Here is a 20,691-nt window from a genome sequence, read left to right on the forward strand (position 1 = left end):
GATGGGAAATTTTCAGCCCCTCTGTAATCTTAAGGCACCATCTCTGCGTGCACTGTCTTTACCAACGGAAGCTCCATGAGATGGTACTGTTCTGAACTTGGCTAAGCCAGAACACTAAGGGAAATACGCTGTCCTAGCTGGAGAGCAGCTTACAGGTCACGACTAACAGCATCTCACAGAGAGAACACGGGCACACATTCTGACTGGCATCCATTGGCTCCCCTTAACCACTTGCCTGGGAGGAAAAGGACACTAAGTGCTAGAATGTTAGGGTCTGAAGTGTCCACCGAGGCTAATGGCTTGACCTGTTCCCATGCCTGTTTGTTGTTTGCAAGCCATCTGAACTTGTCTCCCAGGTGCCCTAAGGTAAAGTCTGGAGGTCTCAGCTGGGATGAACTGTGCAAAATCTGTTCACCAGTCCCCCAGGTTTCTTTCTAGTTGCTTCCGAGGGACTGAGCATAGTATTCACTCAGTGACTGATGCAATGTGATGTTACCCCTCTGCCTCCCTTTCTGCCCTGAGTTTAGCGAATAGTTTTCGCTTCATAGCCCTGCCCATCATGTCAAGGCATACTTACCTTTGCTAACTAGACTTCGATTTTAATGTGGAGTCATTTGGGTCTTTAAAGCTCTGCTTGTACCACTTGCCTGATTCAGGAGCCTTACAAAGTGTTTGTCTTTTGTACCAACCTCCTTTGCTTAGTTAAACTGGTTTGGTTTTTCATTAATTGTATGTGTGTTTGCACATGCAAGTGTGTGTGTGTGTGTGTGTGTGTGTGTATGATGTGTGTTTACATGTGTACTTGTGTATGTGTGTATGAGTGTGTGTACATATGTGTATCTGTGTGTACATGTTTGTGTGTGTTCATGTGTACAAGTGTGTGTGTTCATGTGTGTGTGTGTGTGTGTGTGTGTGTGTGTGCACATACTTCATGGCACATGTGTGGAGGTCAAAGGATAACTTTCAGGAGTTAGTATCTTTCAGCTTGTGGATCCCGGGTCTCTAACTCAGGTTGTCAGGTTTGGTGCAGGCACCCTTACCTACTGAGCCATAATCCTGTCAGCATGGCTTTTTGTTAAACTCTTAGTGTGTAAGAGGAAACAAGAAGGAAAAGCAAGCAAGTCACATTCCTTATTTGATTTTGCATACTCCTTCAAAATTAAGAATAAAAGCCTATTTTCATGCTAGAGGCTTTCAGGGAGAACTCATTCAGAAAGTCTGTGTGGTGGTTAGTTTTGAATAGCCACTCGTCCCGTCCTAGAATCACTAAGAAAAGGTCTTCCATTGCAAAATTGCTTAGGTTAGTTTGTTCTGTAGACATGTTTTTTTTTTTTTTTTGGGGGGGGGGAGGTGTTGATTGTCAATGGAGATAGGAGTATTCACCCTGAATGTGGGCAGTCCCATTTCATGGAAAGGATCCTGAACTATACAAGAGTCAAAAACAAACAAGCAAACAGACAAACAAAAAAGGAAAAAACAAACAAACAGGAGAGGAGAGGCCAAGCAGCCTGGGTGCATTCATTCTCTTTGTACTTGATTGTGCTGTGAGGTGACTAGCTACTTGAAGTCGGAGTGTCTTACTTAGGGTTTTACTTCTGTAAACAGATACCATGACCAAGGCAAGTCTTATAAAGGACAACATTTAATTGGGGCTGGCTTACAGGTTCGGAAGTTCAGTCCAGTATCATCAAGGTGGGAACATGGCAGCATCCAGGCAGGCATGGTGCAGGAGGAGCTGAGAGTTCTGCATCTTCATCTGAAGGCTGCTAGCAGAATACTGGCTTCCAGACAGCTAGGATGAGGGTCTTAAAGCCCAAATCCAGTGACACACCTACTCCAACAAGGCCACACCTCCTAATAGTGCCACTCCCTGGGCCGAGCATATACAAACCATCACACTTAGGGACCAGGAATTGTGAGCTAAGTAAGTCCTTCCAGTTGTATATTTTGAGGATTGACAGTTATACTTCAAGCCCATCTGTCAGTCCCTCACTCAGTTATGGAGCCAAAGAAGGAAGATTTAGCAATAAAAACTCAATTATCAGGGAAGGCCATGGTGGCACATGCCTTTAATCTCAGCACTAGGAAGGCAGAGGCAGGGGAATCTCAGAGTACAAGGCCAGCCTGGTCTACAGACTGAGTTCCAGGAGAGCCAGGGTGACACAGGGTGACAGAGAAACCCTGTCTCAGAAAAACAAAACATAATTAACTCAGGCAGCAGACAGGTAGCAATATCTGTACCTGAAGGAATAAGCAGAGAATGGAATAAAGGCTCATTCAGGACACAGAGGGGATAGGCTCAAGAGTAAGAAACAAAGCCTTGTGGATGCCTTCAAGACTCGTATTTTTCAATCAATGTTTACAAATTACTTTAACATCTAATTTTTTTAATTATATGCAAAAAACAAAAACATTTACTTAGTCAGCACCCCCTCCCCCACAGCAGGCCCATGGCACTTCTGTGGACACTAGGAATTAGGGATTGAAAGCTGCCAGTCAACAGGGTTCACATCCTGTAATGATGGAGTGGCCGATAACAAAGAACTCTAGAGAATATACAAACCGCAACGGTTTGAAAGCTAGAACACAGACAGAAACGGGAGCAGGGGCAAACGTAGGGGACCAGAGTGGCTCCATGTTGAATTTCCAATTGTGACATTTTGTCACTGCATGGATGTTGGTTTTTGTTACCTGTGATTGCTGTGACAGAGTATCTCACAAGAACATCCTCAATGAGGACTCCCGGTGGCTGTGGCTCATGGTCTCAGAGGGCTTGGGGGCTCTGTAGCTAGTGCAGGAAGTACAGCATTACAGCTCAGCTCATGGTAGTAGCTGGCATCTGTGGTGGCTCTGTCTGTGTGGCTACAGAGCAGGTAGCCCTGAGGGGGCTGGTAGCAGGGTCCAGGGTATGGCCTTCAAAGTCCTTCCCCACAATGACTCACTTCTACCAGCCAAGCTGGTAGGTTCCATAGCCTCCCTGGGGAACACCACTAGCTAGGGAACGAGCATTCAAAAACAAGAACTTCAGAGGAATGATTCGGATTCAGACCATACCAGAGGCCCAGCTAGAACTATGGCAGACTGCTGCTGAGCTCCCATGGATGCTCAGAGAGACCATAACAACTGGAAATTAAGAAGATAAAAATGAAATCAGAAAGGAGAGAGCCAACAGGGGCTCTCAGATTCTGCAGATATACTTGGCCCCATTCTTAGGAATAAGACACAGATAGGACAGACTTCCTCTCATCAAGCTAGGGCACCTCAACCTGTACTTAGAGTATTATCAGAGCCAGGTGTGCTGCCTGCTAAGCCAGACATTCAGGGTTCTACCATGTTACTCTAGAGACGTACCAATCAGTGTGATAGTAGATGGTAGATCCAAGGTGAGATTTGCTTTGCATACAAAATATGGGAACATAAAATGGCAGATTTCAAAGGAAGATTATAAATTGAAATTTGAGATTATAAATATTAACGATTTAAGATGGCATAAATTATAAAATCATTTAATAATTTAAGATGGGACTGTGTTGATTATAATCATCCAAAATGATTGTATTTTAAATACATTGGGGAAAAGCATGTGCGTGTTGTTATTATTTTTTAACTCATTATTTATTGTTAAGTAGAGCACATACATCACTATGCATGTGAGGAGGCGAGGAAAACAATTCTGGGGAGGGGCTGGTTCTCTTTCTCCTTTCACTGTGGGTTCCAGGAATGAAACTTAAAAATTGTCAGACTCCTCCCCGTAACTCCTTCCAGAGCTACCCCCTACCACCACCTCTTCCTCTTCCTCCTCTTCTAAAGAACCTGCTAATTCCAGTCTGTGCTCATACACTCATTCCCATGTACTCATGGAGCACAGACAACCTCCCAGAGGCTGTACTCTGAAAGACTTCCTTCCCCAGAGCCCATCAACTGTCTCCTGCTCCTCAGCCCAGGGAGGGACTGACTGCTCTCTTCTCCTTACTAGAAAGGTTTCCTACATGGACATGCACAGCTGCTGGGAGTTCATGAGTGTAGCTAGCTGTCCTGTCGTGTCCAGAGGCACAGCTTTCATCTGCTTCTCCCTGAGCTCTGGCTCTTATCATCTTTCTTCCACCTCTTGCATGATGGCTCCTGAGCCTGGCCAGGGAAGGAGTGTGATGCAGATGCCGCATGTGTGACTGAGCAGAGGCTTTCTCTCTGCTGAACCTAGCCCATGGTTGTAGATTGCTGGTGCTCCTGCTACTTATGCTAACCACTGAGGCTGTGGAACCTCATTCAGCAAGAGGCCACCCTCTGAGGGTCCTGTCTCAGAATGTGTTCTCTTGGTATACAACGGAGGGCATGTTATTATACTGGATTACTTTTTCTTTCCAGCTTGATCATCCCCTGAGCATCTAGCACAGCCATGATCACATCCTGTATCTTCTGCACCTCTTCAGTCCTCTTCCTGTTCACCAGATACCTTTCGAGTACCTGGGTATTTAGAGAGAGGAGAGGTAAACCAAACCTTTATGTGCCTATAACTTGACAGATAGGGGTGTTCTCCCTCCCCTTCACTCTTTTTTTTTTTTAATCCTACCCTCTTCCAGTTTCTTTCTGACTATAAAGTCATCTAAAGCCAGCATAAAGAATGAGTGGAATTTCCATAAGCAGAAGAGAAAATGAAATTGAGTAAAAACAAGTCAACACCTAACATTTTCTGGAGAGCTCACAAAGGAAATACTGGGTGTCTGTTCCAGGCTGGTTTTGTTTGTTAGTTAGTTTGTTGATTCTGTACCATCTGGCCCTTTAATGCTGTTTAAGATAGGCCCATGAAAATGAATTGCCAGGAGTCAGCAGATAGTAGTCACTGTTTAACTCACGAAAATGTATCTGATAATAGAATTTGAAACTCTTCCAAATCCCAGCAAGATATACGTGCATAGGAATATATGTACAAGTATATGCACACACATGTGCATACTATATGCAAATGTATGTATAGCATACATATTTTGGATGTGTAATATACACATTTGAACTATTGCAGAGTGTATTTTAGTTGCCATGTGTCCTTCATAAGACCTTGTAGGTGTGGACTCCAGCTTCTTAAGTTAAAAGTGGAGAATCTGGCCTCAGAAAGAGATCTGACACACAAGGAAAACCCTGCCTTCTGTGTCAGACAAAGGTCTGTTGGAATGGGGCAGGCATAGCCAGAGGGCAAAGCCAATGACCCAGAAGAATAGCCTAGGAACTAAGGGTGTGAACTTTATTAACAAAGCTAAAAAGAACCTGCTGTTGAGCCTGGCACCGTGGAAGACCCTCTCTGTTATTATTACTCTTTGACCTTTAAACCAACGTCGATATTTGTCTTTTTCCCCCTGCATTTTCCTTTCTCTCCCGCTCTCTTAATTCTCTTTAAGCTTCTTTTTCCACCAAGTTCCCGACAGTTCCCTTTGCCTTCCCAACTGCACGCCATTAGCACCTCTTTATTCTGATCCGGTGCCTGGCTCTGTGGCTGTCTCTCGCAGCGCTTGCTGTAACCATATGGAACCTGACACAGGACAGATGACTCCTCTCCACATCTTGCACACCAACACAAATAGCGGCAAACCTGGCCCCGCCATTGGCAGGAGAGGCAGAAATCACAGATTGGATCAGCTGTTATGAGTGTGGCCGGCAGCCTTCGCCTTGCTGACCACAGTCTGCGGGAAGAGAGCCCTGTCACTGGCATCAAAAGAGGAATACTGTATGCCAGCCCTAGAGACCTAGCCACAGACAGCGCAGTGGGCTCCACTTGGAGCCCAGAACTCATGCATTACCAGATTTAACATTTTTGCAGCCTTTTAGAGCTTATTAGCCACTTGAAAAGCTATTCCAAGTTATTAGATATTTCCCTATAGCATTTATGATTTGAATCTCTTCCCAGGCAGTACATGTTGTACTGTACACTGAATTAGGGCGATTCAGAAGAGAACATTCAGCAACTTACTTGCAATTGGATTGAACAGTCATCTGCACAGGTTATTTGGTTTTTAAAATTTGTGTTCCTTCCTCAATTACCTTAACCAGGCTAGCCTTGTTTTTTGTTAAAATGGAATGGAATACCACAGTCATATTAAAGCATGTTCCATATGGGTGCATGGACATGCACATAGAGAGGGAGTTGGAAGATCATGAAGTTTGCAATGCGTACATCTTAAGACACGGGTACAATTTGAAAAGATGCTCTTGGTTAATCTATTTTCTGCTGCAATGAAGCTTCAAAGAATTTTCCTGTTTTCTTCTGAAATAAAGTCAATAAATGTAGTTGCAGGACCATTGGTCTGCATGAGGCCTTAGCGGCGTGTGAATGGCGAGGATAGACCTGCATTAGCTGTGTGTCAGAACGTTTCTCCGACACTATCCAGATTCCAGGGCCTCTTTTACATTCCATCTAAATGGTAAAGTTCTGAAACTTTTTCCTCGTTTATCAAAATTAGGAAAGCATAAGACAGAGGAAGAAAAGGTAACTTCAGAGTTGCTTTGATTGCTTGGGTACCCCTTCTTTCATTATTTCAAGACAGCAAAGTCTGAATTCCCAGACACCAGTTTCATAGGTAACCAATTCCTCCTGTTAGGAAATGACTGTCTTGTAAACTCTGCAACATACCAAAGAGGCCCTTCTCTCTCCCTGCCTTATCCGAGCAATGAACCTGATATTTCCTTTTAACATTTACGTAGTGATTTCAGCAAAGGAAAAATGCAGGGCCATGTGAAATGTTGTCTCAGGTATTCCCTCAAGCAGAAGCAGCTGAGATCAGTAGCTTGCTGACCCCTTGTCTTGAGTTGCTACTTCACCCACTGACATATGTATGAGGAGACCTGGCCCTCAGCGAGAGTCCAAGTTCTGAAGGCACCACTGCATACACTGCATACTGTCTGTAACTCCAAGATATGACACATTCCTACAGACATGCATGCACCAAACCACCCATGCACATAAAATGACAATAAATACGTTTTTAAAGTATATTTTAAAAAAAACACGAAAACAAAGGAACACAGAAAACTCACAGCAACTATCATACTAACCACAGAAGACTGAAGGCTTTCCCACAGCAAATGAAAGTGCGGTACAGCGTCCGCTCGTGCTGTTTAAGTGTGACATTGTATGTGAGGGTCTTGCCAGGCCATCTACCAAGAAGATGAACTAAAGGGATTCATGTAGAGAATTTGCACTCCAAGTGTACAAACGACATGATCTTGTATTTGGAAATTCCTGAAGAATCTACTAAGGAGACTGAATTAATCTCAGGGAGTCGCAGGATGAGAGACAGTTAGAACAAGATCAGTTAGGTTTCTGCGTATTACAAATGAACACACTGAGAATGAAATTAGGAAACCAGTTTTAGTTACCAGACACTAGGGATCGACTGTGATTTATCCATCATGGGCTTACTTACTTGGTCCCCAACTGGTGACACTGTCTTGGGGAAGTTATGAAGCTGTTGGATCTGTGACCTAGCTAGCACAGGTGAGCTTCTGGGAGCAGATCTTAAAGGCTATGGCTACTTATGGCTCTAGCTAGAGTCATCTGTTGCCAGATCTACCAGATGTGAATAAGCCACACCACAAGCTCCTGCCACTACGGGCCGCACACTGGAACTGCATGCATTCCTACTGTAGTGGACTATAACCTCCAAACTATGATCTCAGATAAATGTCTTCCTCCCTGAATTGCTTCTATACTGTGTCACTGTGGCAAGAAAAGTGACTAGCATGCCAAAACGCCAAGAAGAGTGAAACGCTTAAAAATAATTTCAAAACTCATAACCTGAAAACTAGCAAACCTTAATGAATGGAAGGATATCCTCCTTCCATGAGTTGGAATATTTCAAGAAATAGTGCTCTACGAATTGCTTCCTGGTACAATCCTGTTGGGTTGTAGTGTGCGTGGGTCCCACCTCTGTCTCACCACTTGGCTAGGGCCTCTCATCAGGACAGAGGCGTGGGAATTTGACTATGTTCACTCCACGCTGATATCGAGCAGACACTGGGCTGTGCTAAGCCACAGGACTCTGCTCGGGGTGGGAGAGCACAGACTGTGGGGAGCCAGGGCTCTTGGCTTGGGGGTCCCGGAGCCAAAAGACAGCTGGGGAACCAGCTGGTTCTCATGCCCTTGGGCTCTCAGGCACTGCTAGGGAAACGCGAAAGGGCAGAGATGGGGACCGAAGTTGGGGCGTACAGGCTAGATCAGCTCACAGCTGAAGAGGAGAGGAGGAAGGATGAGCTTTGGCTGCATCCTGCAAGGATGAGAGTGTTGGTCATGGGGATGAGAGTCTTGGTCGTGGTGGCTCCTGGCTCGTTTGGCTGGGTCACGGATGACTCGGCTTGCTTGCTTGAGTTGGGTTCCTGGTAGTCTCCATGGCTGAGAACGTAGAGAGGTCATTGGCGGGAGATTAGTCGGTGGCTTGGCACTTGAAAACCTTCTCCACTGTTCCCCACAGCAGGTCCCAAAGAAGAAAAATAGGCTATGGTATTAAGATATTTATTGTCATGGCAGAAAATGGATGAAAATATACCCTGGTATTTTCAGGGTGGGCCCGAGGTTAAATACCTTTTTACAAGAAGAGGGTCTGGGAAGGAAAGTTTAATTGGCTAAGCCTCTGGCTTTAGGTGTCTCATTAATAGGGAGATCTGTCTTGAGGCACTGTGGTCTGTAGTCACGCGCTCTACCTGTGGAGGGGCTCCTACGTGACTGAAAGGCACGAATGGATGGAGGTCTGTGGCCTGGTGTCAGAAGCCTGGAGTCTGGGAGCATGGCAAAATGCATGCTGTACCTTAGGGTCACCTGGGGTCTCCTGCGATTTCTAGCTGGTGCTCAACCAGAAACCATGCTGTCCTTTCATGATCCTACACAATCCCTGTCAAAATTTCATCTGTCTTCATTGCACAAATGAGCAGCAAACTGATCCTAAAATTCACATGGAATTGAAAAGGGCTCAGAACAGCCAATACAGTCTTCAGAGAGAATAATGAACCTGGAAGTTTGATGCCTCCTGGTTTTAAAACTTAGCGTGAAAGAAAGGCCATGTGGCACTGTCACTAGAGTAGATACAAGAGGCGACAGGAGATTGAGGGTCAAGAAACAAATCCTTACATTTACTCTCTGTTGATTTTCATTGAGGGCTCCAAGAACATTCCGCAGGGAAGGTGTCTTTTTAGCAAGCGTTTCTGGTGCAACTGGACATCCACGGGCAAGAGTGACATCATACACACACTCTTGCTCACAAGGGATCCGAGCTCCAGTGATCTAAACACATGAAATTCAGAAAATGCCACAGGCAAGAATTTTCCTGATGTAGATGTGCAAATAAGACAACAAAGGTACAGGCAGTGTGGACTAGAGAGATGGCTCAGTGGTTAAGAGCATTGGCTGCTCTTCCAGAGGACTTGAGTTCAATTCCCAGCAACCATGTGATGGCTCACCATCATCTTTAATGGGATCTGATCCTGGCTTCTGGCATGCAGGTGCACATGTTATACATAAGATACATAAATAAGTCTCTTTTTAAAACAAGAACAAATGATAACAAAAAAGGTTAAAGGTCATCAAATTTTTAAGGTTTTTGTTTTGTTTTTATTTCAAAAGAGATTATCAAGAAAGTGAAAAGATAACCAAGGAATGGTAGAAAAATTTATATCTGTAATCTGAGGAACCACAACTACTCAAATAATAAATTAACAGATAACCCACATGCAGGCTGTACAAATGCTTAGATAAGGTAGAGACCGTATGGCCCACGTATACTCAGAGTAGCAATTTACATGAGCTTCACTAGTGTGGGGACATTTAGCCCATTCCAGCCTATGCCCCACTGAGACCCACATTATACTAGGATCTGAATGTGACTGATATATAGCTTCTGGGGTCACAGTAGCCATAGTAAAACCCCAAGAGCCTACAAAAATAAATGTTCATTTGGAGAGATTTTAAACTGTACTATATTTTTTTTGTTCAGTTGCATCCTGGGTCTCCTCATCCCCTCCACATCCTTCTTCAGGAATAGTTTGCTTGCAAGTTCCTGGTGTGTGCCCCAGGAACCATACTGCCACAGACACTGTCTGGGAAGGCAGAACCCATTCTCAGAAACTAGCCATCATCATGTTACATCACAGGAAAAGCTGCCCCTGGGGCTAGGGAGATGATCTTTGGTCTATAAAGTGGCTGCTGCATAAGCATGGAGCCCTTAGTTTGATCCTTAACACCTATGTGACAGCCAGACCCAGTGCCATACCCGTAACCCTGTGCTGAGGTTAGGAGACAGAGACACGTCAATCCCTGAAGCTGGTTGGACTCCCAGCCTTGCTGACTCGATCAGCTCTGGGAATCAGCTCTGGGTTTAGCCAGAGACTTTGTCCCATCTAACATATAGTATCACTTGGTGGGTGTGTCTTCATTGACTTGGTTACTTCCTTTCAGTGTATTGTCTGTTACTATGTTACAGGGTTATCATTGCTCATGCTCTTCCTCAAGTGTTTCTATCATTTTCAGAGTTTCAGCTCTTATTGAAGTCTTAATACTGTGGTTCCCAACCTTCCTAATGCTGGTGCCCTTTAATACAGTTTCTCATGTCGTGGTGATCCCACAACCATAAAATCATTTTGTTGTGACTTCATAACTGTAATTCTGCTGTCATTATGAGTTATAATATAAATATCTTATATGCAGGATAGCTGATATTCAAACCCTGTGAACGGGTCATTTTGGAGTCACAGCCCACAGGTTGAGAACTATTGTCTTAATATACTTTGTACCCTACCTGCCTTGCAGTGTTTAGCATTGAACAAAACAAGAGAGGGCCTGAATTAGTTACTTTTCTGTTGCTGTGATAAAAATTAATTAATTAATTACCAAAAGGCAAGTTAAGAGAGAGAGAGTTTAATTTTTGCTTAGAGTCACAGATTGTAGTCTATAATGATGGGAACAACATTGGCAAGTAGGCAGCAGATACACTGGTACAAACAAATTCCCTGCACAAAGCTGGGAGGCTAAGCTACAAGTGACTTGAGGGTTAAACTTCCAAAGCCCCCAGTGGCATGCTTCTCCTAGCAAGGCCACACCTCCTAAACTTCCCCAGCACCATCAACTGGGGACCAAGTGTTCAGCTACCCAAGACTGTGGGAGCACTTCTCATCTGAACCATCACATGGTTTTATTCTGATACAGCGGAGTCCACACTCCTGACCTGGCTGTCCTGGTAGCTCCCATCATTTTTCCAGGCTTGCCATGCCTCAGGTTACTTCCTGGTTTTTGCAGTTCCTTCTATTCTTACCCTAAAAAGGAATCGTGCCTCCTTTTCTTCTCATGTATGGCATCTCTTCTCCCCAAACCTGAAACAGAAATATTAGGATAAGAATGGGCAGATTCTGTGCACGAGTGAGACAATTAAAACAAGTCCTAACCAAAGCTGTGGCCAAGATCTCTTTAGACAAAAACAGGGTAATTCTTTCCTAAGTAATGCACGTACTCTGGAAATATTCCAACACTCATATTTTTTTAAATAACCAAGCACTTCCCTCATAGTTATATTTTATATCTATTGCTCCATAAGAAAACACTAGAGCCTTTTGGAAAGACACCACCCAGGCTGGGTCCATAAAGCTTCAAAGGGGCTCTACTGGAAACTGGAACCTGGGCTATTTCTGAGGATCTCAAAGGATGCTGTAGGCCTGACTGTCTGTCCTTTGATCAGAGTGACAGCACTTTTGAACACTCAGTTTCTCAGTACCTTCGGTGTCCTGTTTTCAATGCATTTGTGTGTATGTCTGTCTATCGGTGCATGCTTATGTATGCAGATGTGTGTACATGCTTGTATGTACAGTGCACATATATGTGTGTACATTCATAGAGAAGCCAGAGGACATCCTCAGGGACCACCTTTGAAAGGACCTAAAGCTTATCAAGGAGGCTAGACTGACCAGCAGGCACCAGGAATCCTTCTGTCTCCCTCTCTCCAGGCTGGAAATGCTAGGGTGCCTCTATACCTGCCATTTTTTAATGGGTTATGGGTATTAAAATCAGGTACTCATGCTAATGAGGCAAATACCTTCCCAGCTGAGCTATGTCCCAGCCCTACTGAGGGTTTTCTAAATACTTGGGGTTCCCTTGTGAAATACAAAGTTATTCTCAGGTCTCAGAGATAGCAAAATTGGCTGAGAGACTCATCGGTTTACTTAAGATTAAAAAAAAAAAAATGGGGGGAGGGGCTTCCTTTCAGCTCTGTGCCTACACATTTGTTTTAAAGGCTTATAGAATGAAATATTTCTGCGGTATATACCCAAGGACATTGCCCTGGTAGGGAAGAGAATTAGACTTTTTAACTTCATGGGCAGGAATGAGGGTGTGTGGTTGCACACTGGTATAACAAGCAGTGTTGGACACAGGAAAGGGGCAAGGATGGGTAAGAAGTTAGCTCAGGGTGCAGCCATCATGGCCTTTCCCCCAAGTGTTCATTGGAGCTTACAAAGGGAAGGGAAGGGGTTTGCAAGTCAGATTTCACAGACTGCTTGTCTGTGAGTATCCTTCATCTGAAATCCAAAACCCAGAATGCTTTAAAAATATGCAACTTTCTGAGCTCCAACATGATATTACAAGTAGGAAACTGATACACTAAAAATGTCACATAAGTTTTCTCCGGGCTATGTGCACTTTGAATATAAGGGGTAGTGTGTGTGTGTGTGTGTGTGTGTGTGTGTGTGTGTGTCATAAATGATTGGTCTTAGCCATCATCCCCAAAATACCTCATTATATCTGTGAAAATAGCTAGAACCTTAAAAAAAAAAAATTGGATAGGGAAGCCTGGGCCCTTGCCAGCAATAGTTCATAACTAGGGTGATCTCATGCTGATGGCCTTTTGATGTACCACTCTATGCTGCCAGCTGCTATCAGAATGTGGAATTGCCCTGCTTCCCAAAGCTTTCCTACCCTTCTTCAGAGAAGGATGCTCTCAGCAGTTTAGCTGCAGGAGCCACTGGCCTGCAGGAGGCACTGTTCAGGGTGGCCTTCTGCCTTCACCAGAAAAGCAGACTAAGCCAACTGCTTCCTCCCATTGAATTGACATTGTTTCTAATGGGAGGGAAGGTAGCCATCCAGAGAGCCAGTATGGCTGTCTATGCAACTCCTGACCTGACCAACTGCTCTGATGCAGTGGCTGTGTCGAGGAAAGGCAGGCAGGGCAGGTAACTGGTCACCACCAACCAGTCGGACAGTAAGTACATTGGATCTTTGGGGAAGTAGGAGGAAGGACATGGGCCTGTGATCCAAGATAACAGATCTGAAAGAACAGAGAAAAGAGTATAGAGACGAGGAGCTAGAAGGTTGACTCAGGGGTTAAGGGAGCTTGCTGCTCATACAAAGAATACAAGTTTGGTTCCCAGCACCCACACTGGATGGCTCACAACAAACTGTATCTCCAGCTAACTCTAGAGGACCTGACACCTCTGGCCTCTGGGGGGACATTCACTCATGTGCACACATATGCAGAGACATACAAACACTGAGATACAATAAAAGAATAATGAAAATAAATACTTTTTTATTTAAAAAATCATTTAAAAAGTATGTGGAGTAACTCCCACAGTTGAAAAAAAAATTATTAAAGCAGATTTGATAAAGGAGATGTCAGGGCAAGTAGCTGTAGTTACCCTGCTTGGGCCAAGAACAGACAGGTGTTCTTCTGCAGACAGGTGTTCTTCTGTAGATAGGTGTTCTGCAGATAGGTGTCCTTCTGACAAGTGTTCTTCTTCAGACAGGTGTTCTGAGACAGGTGTTCATCCGCAGACAAGTTTTCTTCTTCAGACAGGTGTTCTTCTGCAGACAGGTGTTCTTCTGCAGACAGGTGTTCTTCTACAGACAGGTGTTCTTCTACAGACAGGTATTCATCTGCAGATTTCCACTCTAAGTCCCTCCTAAGCCTGATGGCCTAGTGCAGTTCACACGCTCTCCTGCCAGCTAGTGTGCATTCCCAAGGAAAACCGAGAAGTCCCCACTAGAAGGAAGATGATGGGCAGACAAAAGATAGGCCCCATGGAAAGCACACAGGTGGCGTGGTCACACCAAAAGTCAGATATGAAGCCCATCCAGCTAGATCAAGAGCTAGATCTAGATTGTTAGCAGTGGGCTACTGTACTGGAAAATTCCTGTGCCTGGGTAAGAAAGGCAGCCCGCCCGGAATGTTAGTCTTGGATAGGAGCTACCAGCATCAGCAGCTGTATGATTCTCAGAGCATGAGAGTTTCTTTTCCAAACTCTTGGTGACTGGGTGTGGTACAACCTGTTAGCAAACCCAGACTTCACCACGGTTATTTCAACTCCCAAACTATACTGGCTTGAGGTTTGGATCCTTGTGTGTAACTCAAAAGGGTGTGATAGCTGAAGAGAAAGTGGGCCTTATGGATGTCTCAGCTGCTAGCTGAACCCTGTTCTCTTAGTACTTTCTACTTCCCTGGTGAGAACTAAGTTTTTCCCCATAAGTCCCAGAGAAACTTCTTTTTTTTTTTTTTTTTCCAAAAACCTTCTTGAAAATGAATTTGCTGTAAAAGCTGAAAACCCTTAAACCTTGGAGTTTTTCAGGAAATAGCTCATACAGTGATGTACTTGTCTCACAAACAATACCCAAGTTCCATTCCCCAAACACACATTTTTAGAAGGAAGTTCGACATGATAGTGTGCTTGTGATCCCAGTACTAGGAAAGCAGAGACAGGTAGATTTCGGGGCTTGCTGGTCAACCAGCCTAGCAAACTTGGTAGATTCTGGGCCAAATATCTGAGATTGACCTCTGGGCTACATACATGCACACACACACACACACACACACAGAGTTTTCTTTTATTATGGATTATTTTTATAAGATAAAAGTAGTAGAAGTGGCAGATATACAAAGGGTGCTGGAGGACCAGTCTGTCCCTATAGGTAGACAATAAAGAGAGAAGGGAGGGGTGGCTGACTCTGTTCCATGAGTTGGATGATCCCATAAATCATCATGGCAAACCCAACAACCCTCTGGAAGGTCAAAAACGCATTCACTGCATTTTATAAATGAAGCCTACTTCTCCAAGCTCTACGTGGTGGCAAGGACGACCTCACACCAAGCCCTTGTTCCATGATCCTTACACACTTCCTGACAGCCCATTATGAATCGAAAAGCAATGCCAAGGAAGGTCAAGAGAAGGCAGCATTGGTATTTTCTTAGCTCTTAGTTTAGCAGTTGGTGAGGGGAAGGCTGTGATGGCTCCCTTCTCTCGAAGTTAAAACACAGCTACAGGTTCAAAGTTGTAAAAACAAAACCATTCTGGTTTAAATCCTTAATCCCCCCAAAAGTCCATGTCATAAAGGATTGGTCCCCAGCCATGGTGCTAGTGAAAGATGGGGAGGGAGGTGTTAGGAGGCAGAGTCTGGTGGGATTAGTTAGGGTTGTGGTGCTAGGCCCTTAAAGGGGATACTGGGGACTTGCTCCCTTCTGTCTCTCCTAGCTTCCGGGCCACCTATGAGCACCCTCCTCTGCTCTGTGCTACCACAGTGATGTACTGCCTCACAACTGGCCCAAAGCCAGTGAAGCCAACTGAATCTTGACTGAAACTATGAGCCAAGCAAACCATTTCTCTGTATAAGTTGACTTAGGTATTTTATCACAGTATGGGAAGGTGATTAACACATAAATAGAACACCAAAGGTGTTAGCATCAGGAGCATCCCTGTACAACCAGAAGCTCTCTATAGTGAGCTCTGGACCCAGCTATTAGACAAGTCATCTCTAGGCAATAGGGCCACACCTGTGTCCATTACCATGGCACCCGCCTCACATCACTTTGCATGTGTGTGCATCATGGCCTGGATAAAAGACTCAGCCCCCAACTCACAGCCCCCCATCTTCTCTTCTTCTTCCCTCTCATCCCCTCAGAGGTCACCTCTACCAATAAAACCTTTCACGTGAGACCTGTTGCTGGCATGCTCTGTCCGGGACTGTGCTGCATATTCTAACGAACAGTTTATAATGAACACTAGAGTTGGTTCATTTTCTATCTTGTTCTCTCTCTCTCTCTCTCTCTCTCTCTCTCTCTCTCTCTCTCTCTCTCTCGTGTGTGTGGGTTCAGTGGAATTGTATCAGTGCAGAAACAACCTCAGAGCCTACATATCTAAAATGAAGGTTTCCAGTAAGACTCTGGCTTCCCGGGCACTTTTTAGGGAAGACAGGGGTGCAGCCCTCCTCTGAACTCTACATGCATTGCTTTCTCCACCCATAGTTAGCTGCCCTAGGGCTTGGAGAGGCTGGGAGGGTTTCCCACACTATGTCAGATCCCACAGGAGTGATGTATAAGGTGACCCAGGACTAAGGAAGTGGCACAGCCAATGGCCCAGGTCTGAGATTTTTCTGAGTGAGCCTGCCCAGTCAAAGAACAAATGCACAGCCTCTCACATCTTCTCTACATCGTCTGGGGCCAAATAATGAGCTCACCCAGGTTGAGCGTCATGCATACACGATACCTTTGCCATTCCCAAAGCCATTTGTGACAGAATTTATTCCCCATTTCTGATGCCCTTCTTGTCTTCCCTAACAAGGGGCGGGACCTGCACGATGTCCTATTCACTCAGCTACTGCTTGCAGGGCAGTTTTCGTGGTGTCGAGAGGGCACAAAGTGAGGGTTCTGCCAATAGAGAACTCTTGGGGTGTGTTTCCTTTTGGTGCCAGTAGCTCCAGAGCCCAGGATGTCTCAATAAGTCATTTTCACAAGTGTATGGCTCAAGACTGGTAGAGGAGAGTGCCCCACCCACAGCAGAATTTCACAGGTTAGCTCCCCTAAAAGAGGAAAGGAAATTTCATTGTAGTTACAGGAGAGTTTAAATACCAAGACACAGCAGTTAACCTTGACAGATGCTCCACTGACAAAGAAGTTAAAATTAGAAGTTAGTTCAGGACCCCGGTTTGCGTTTGATTGGCTAAATCATTTAGGTTCACTTGTCACGGACCCTCTGGTGAGTGTCTGTTGCCTACCTGAATCATAATGTCATCCTGAGCCCTTCCACTGGCCCTATTCTTCCTTAGAAATATCTCAAGTCCCGTGTCTACCTGGCCATGCCTTGCCCTGGCTTTGGATTTACAAGGGTCTGTTTAAAACTATGGAACAAACCAAGATGGGTAAATCCTGTCATGGGGAGGCATCATGACACTCCACTGGCTAAGCTCAGTAGCTTAACAAGCAAGAATGGAGAAGTCTCGCCTCCAGGTCATAGAGAGTGTGGCTTCAGGTTCCCCCTTGCCACTAGCTGTACATGAACTCCTGGACACATTCCCATTCTCTCCATCTGTAAAACTGTGAAATTCGATCCTCTCTCATAGAAGTCTTGAGAAGATTAGGTGAAGTAATGCCTATAAATTCCTTCATCCCAAATAAGCACTTGATGAACGCAAGCCAGGCCCATCACCGCTATACAAGACTATATTAATTATAAACACAAGCCAGCTGTTGAACCCCGGCATTTCATGTGCTTAGACACTACACACACATGCATGAACACATATGCATGCACACACATATGAATGTGCATGCACACACACACACACACACACACACACACACACACATTTTTAATACAGTTATGACTACAAAGCTTAAGTAGGCCAAGCTGGTATCTTCCAGGTAATAAAATATTGGGACAAGTCCTGGCATTTTCTAATACTTCCCTTCTTGTCAGAGCAAGTCCATATAATTTATATGTATTTCAGGGTAAATTGAAACAGCAGAAAACACTCAAGTGGTTCATTGCCAACCTCACGAGTGTACCCAAGCTTCAGATAGTGTTATCAGCAGAATGAGGTGAGGCTGGGGAAATCTGAAAACGGTTGGGTGTCATTCAGACCTGAAGACTGGGTTATGAGCTCAGAGCTTGGCATGTAGTTTTCCAGACACCTAAGAGCATATAGCTTGTTAGTGGCTGAGCTGAGACAGTGGTAGGCAGTGCCAACAATGAGATTGAACTTGATATGGGTGAATGGGAGGGTCTAGCCCCTGCCAGCACTTCTCTCTATTAACCAGGGTTTTAGATTTAAACACCACGGACAAAAGCAGCCTGGGAAAAGAGAAGTAGGTTATTTCCAAGGGTTATTTCCCCACATCTGTCAGAGCAGAAATTAACACCATAATGGTGGTAATGAATTTCTCAGGCCACACTGTGTAGGTGATTTGGTCCCTTCCTTAATGCTTAATCTACTTCTAGGAAAGAGGACACTCCCTGGCCAGTCAGACAGAGCCTTGCTCTGACTCTTGACATCAGGAAGGGAGGACATTTCAGCTGCGCCTGCCCAGTGAGCTCAGCTGCTGGCAGTGATGACTGTTTTCATATGTACAGGTTTGCTGCAGAGGCTATTTTCATAATAGCTGCTGTTTTGTCTCCTCAGAATCTCCTACTGGAGAAAGAGGGGGTGCTTCTTTGCTGACACACTGAGGGGGCTCCACTCTGGGGTTCCTGATGCAGCAGTGTCTCCTGGCTGAGAACAGGGAGTCTGTGTCACCAGCCGGTTTTCTTGGTATTAGTTCTAGTTACTGATGCTAGTAGGAGTTCATTTGACATATGGTGATAAAAGTTCTTAGAAATCTTGATTGTGGTGCTAATAGCCAAGTTTGATGAATAGATCCTGGCCCTTGAACCAGAGGACAAACGCTATAAGCCTGTGGTAGGAAGAGGGAGGTAAAAGCAACCCACCAGTTATCTCATCTCCTGAGGGCTGAGAAGCCCGGAGCACGTACTTCTGAAGGTGAGGACGATTGGTCAGGCTCCCTGTCCAAGTCAACCAGAGCTGACAGGAAGCTCCAAGCCTTGTTCTGCATGTGTTGTCGAGCCTGAGATGGGTCAACAACAGAGGGAAAGGCAGCCAGATGTTACTGCTTCTAGACAAAGCACTCTCTACACAAACCTCAAGTGCACAAAAGAGCTATCTCTCTGACCTTAATTCCAGCACACCGGGAATATCACTGACAGAGCTGAAAGGCAATGAGTGGCCATGTTGTTCTTCAGTTTGCTAGTCAGAGAAGATGCTTGGAGCAAGGTTAAATCTAGGCTCCTGTGCTTCAGGAAAACTAAATAAGGGCCAGAGAAGAGCTCATTCTGACCCTACAGATTTAAAAAAAAAAAAGGTCACTCTGTGTTGCTTAGCATCTAAGGAAAATTCTGAGAGATTCTGTTCCGATTCTGTAATCAGGAGTAGAGATACAGAGGAGCAGGGCTCCCATGGTGGTTCTGGGTGAACCCAGGAGCCTAGCACGTAAATAACAGTGTACCACCCTAGCCAAGCAAACACACCCACAAGGAGAGTTCTGCTTAGAAGAGTTTAAATAAAGGCAGGTTGCTGGTGTTGTTTTTAACATAAGAGAAACCTGGAAGAATAAGCTCTTTGAACACACACACACACACACACACACACCAGAAGGAAAATTTCTGCTGCAAACTACTGTTACTTTCAAATTTGAAAACGACGATAAAAGCAAGAAAGCATGTAGGAAGCATGGTTCACCAGAGAGAAGGGATGAAGAAACTAGCACACAGCCCCAGGAGGCAGGCACAGTTGTTACCATGGTTAACGAGCTAGGACCCACACAGCCAAGTCCACATCCCAGTTCCACAGCTGCTGTTTGGGACCTAGGGTAGGTCACCACCCTAGCCCTGTAAGATGAGACATGAGCATCGTGTCTACCTCATGGGGTTGTTGTGAATATGAATTAATAGAAATAAATTAGTCAGGCTGTTTCCAGACATGCAGTAATTGCTAAATTTGGTGCCTCCATGAGCTCTGTTATCACTGTGGTTTATTTTTTTAGAAGTGTCCAAAACCCTATCCCAGGATGGAGTCTAATTCAAGATATTAAAGAAGCCATACCTGAGGCTCTGCTGGTCAGTTTTGAGAAATTATAGCAGCAGCAGAAGAGCCAGGAGCCTGGGGTGTGTGCTTTAGTCTCCCAAAAAGAGTAGTTCCTAGGTCCCAGGGATGTACATGTTGTCCCATATCCTGTACATGTTGTCGATCCCTAATATGATGAGAGAAGGGGCTGAGGAAGGGTGCCCAAGTGTGGGAGTGGTCGGCAAGAACATTTGAGCCTGGCACTGTTGCTGAGATGAATAGAAGGTCCTCGGAGCACTCAGTGGATTCCTCACGTCACTACAGAAGAAGCAGAGAAACAGTCCATCACCATGAGGCTAGAACCAAGTCTCCTTGACTTATGTCCAAGAGGTCCCTAGGAGCCCCTTTCATGACTGTCTTTGCGGCCTAACAGGAGCCTCTTATCACATGACTTCTTAGAGCAGGAGACCACCATGGTATCAGGACATCTATCGATAGTGTATGTTACTCTGTTCTAGCCACAGGCTCTGTCTCTGCCAGTTCAGCCAACTGTAAATTGAAAATATTATATTTTTAAAAAAATCTACAAACTTCCAAAGAGAGAGACCTGTGTGCTCAGAACTACCCTGGCTCCATGTTAATGAAAAGCTAATGTTCAACCCAACCGGAGCCTTGCGCCCACTGAGCGTGTCATTCATGTGATATGTGTAGGCATACAGTAGATGTGTGTATAGAGAGTGAATCTGTATAGAGTTTTTAATTCTTGCCTTTATTCCCTATTTATTCTCTATTCTATCAACTGTCTACACTGAAGTAGATAAAATTAACCAAGAAATTAAAGCACA

At 44.8% G+C, this 20,691-nt stretch overlaps 1 protein-coding gene across 2 annotated transcripts in view; it reads left to right on the top strand.

Moving 5' to 3' along the window:
• The window catches only part of Adamts17 (ADAM metallopeptidase with thrombospondin type 1 motif 17), a 303,487-nt gene that overhangs the window by 245,817 nt on the left and 36,979 nt on the right, over positions 1–20,691 (top strand). The window lies entirely within an intron of this gene.

Source organism: Arvicanthis niloticus, chromosome 1, assembly GCF_011762505.2.
Source record: "Arvicanthis niloticus isolate mArvNil1 chromosome 1, mArvNil1.pat.X, whole genome shotgun sequence".
Classification (NCBI taxonomy): Eukaryota; Metazoa; Chordata; class Mammalia; order Rodentia; family Muridae; genus Arvicanthis; species Arvicanthis niloticus.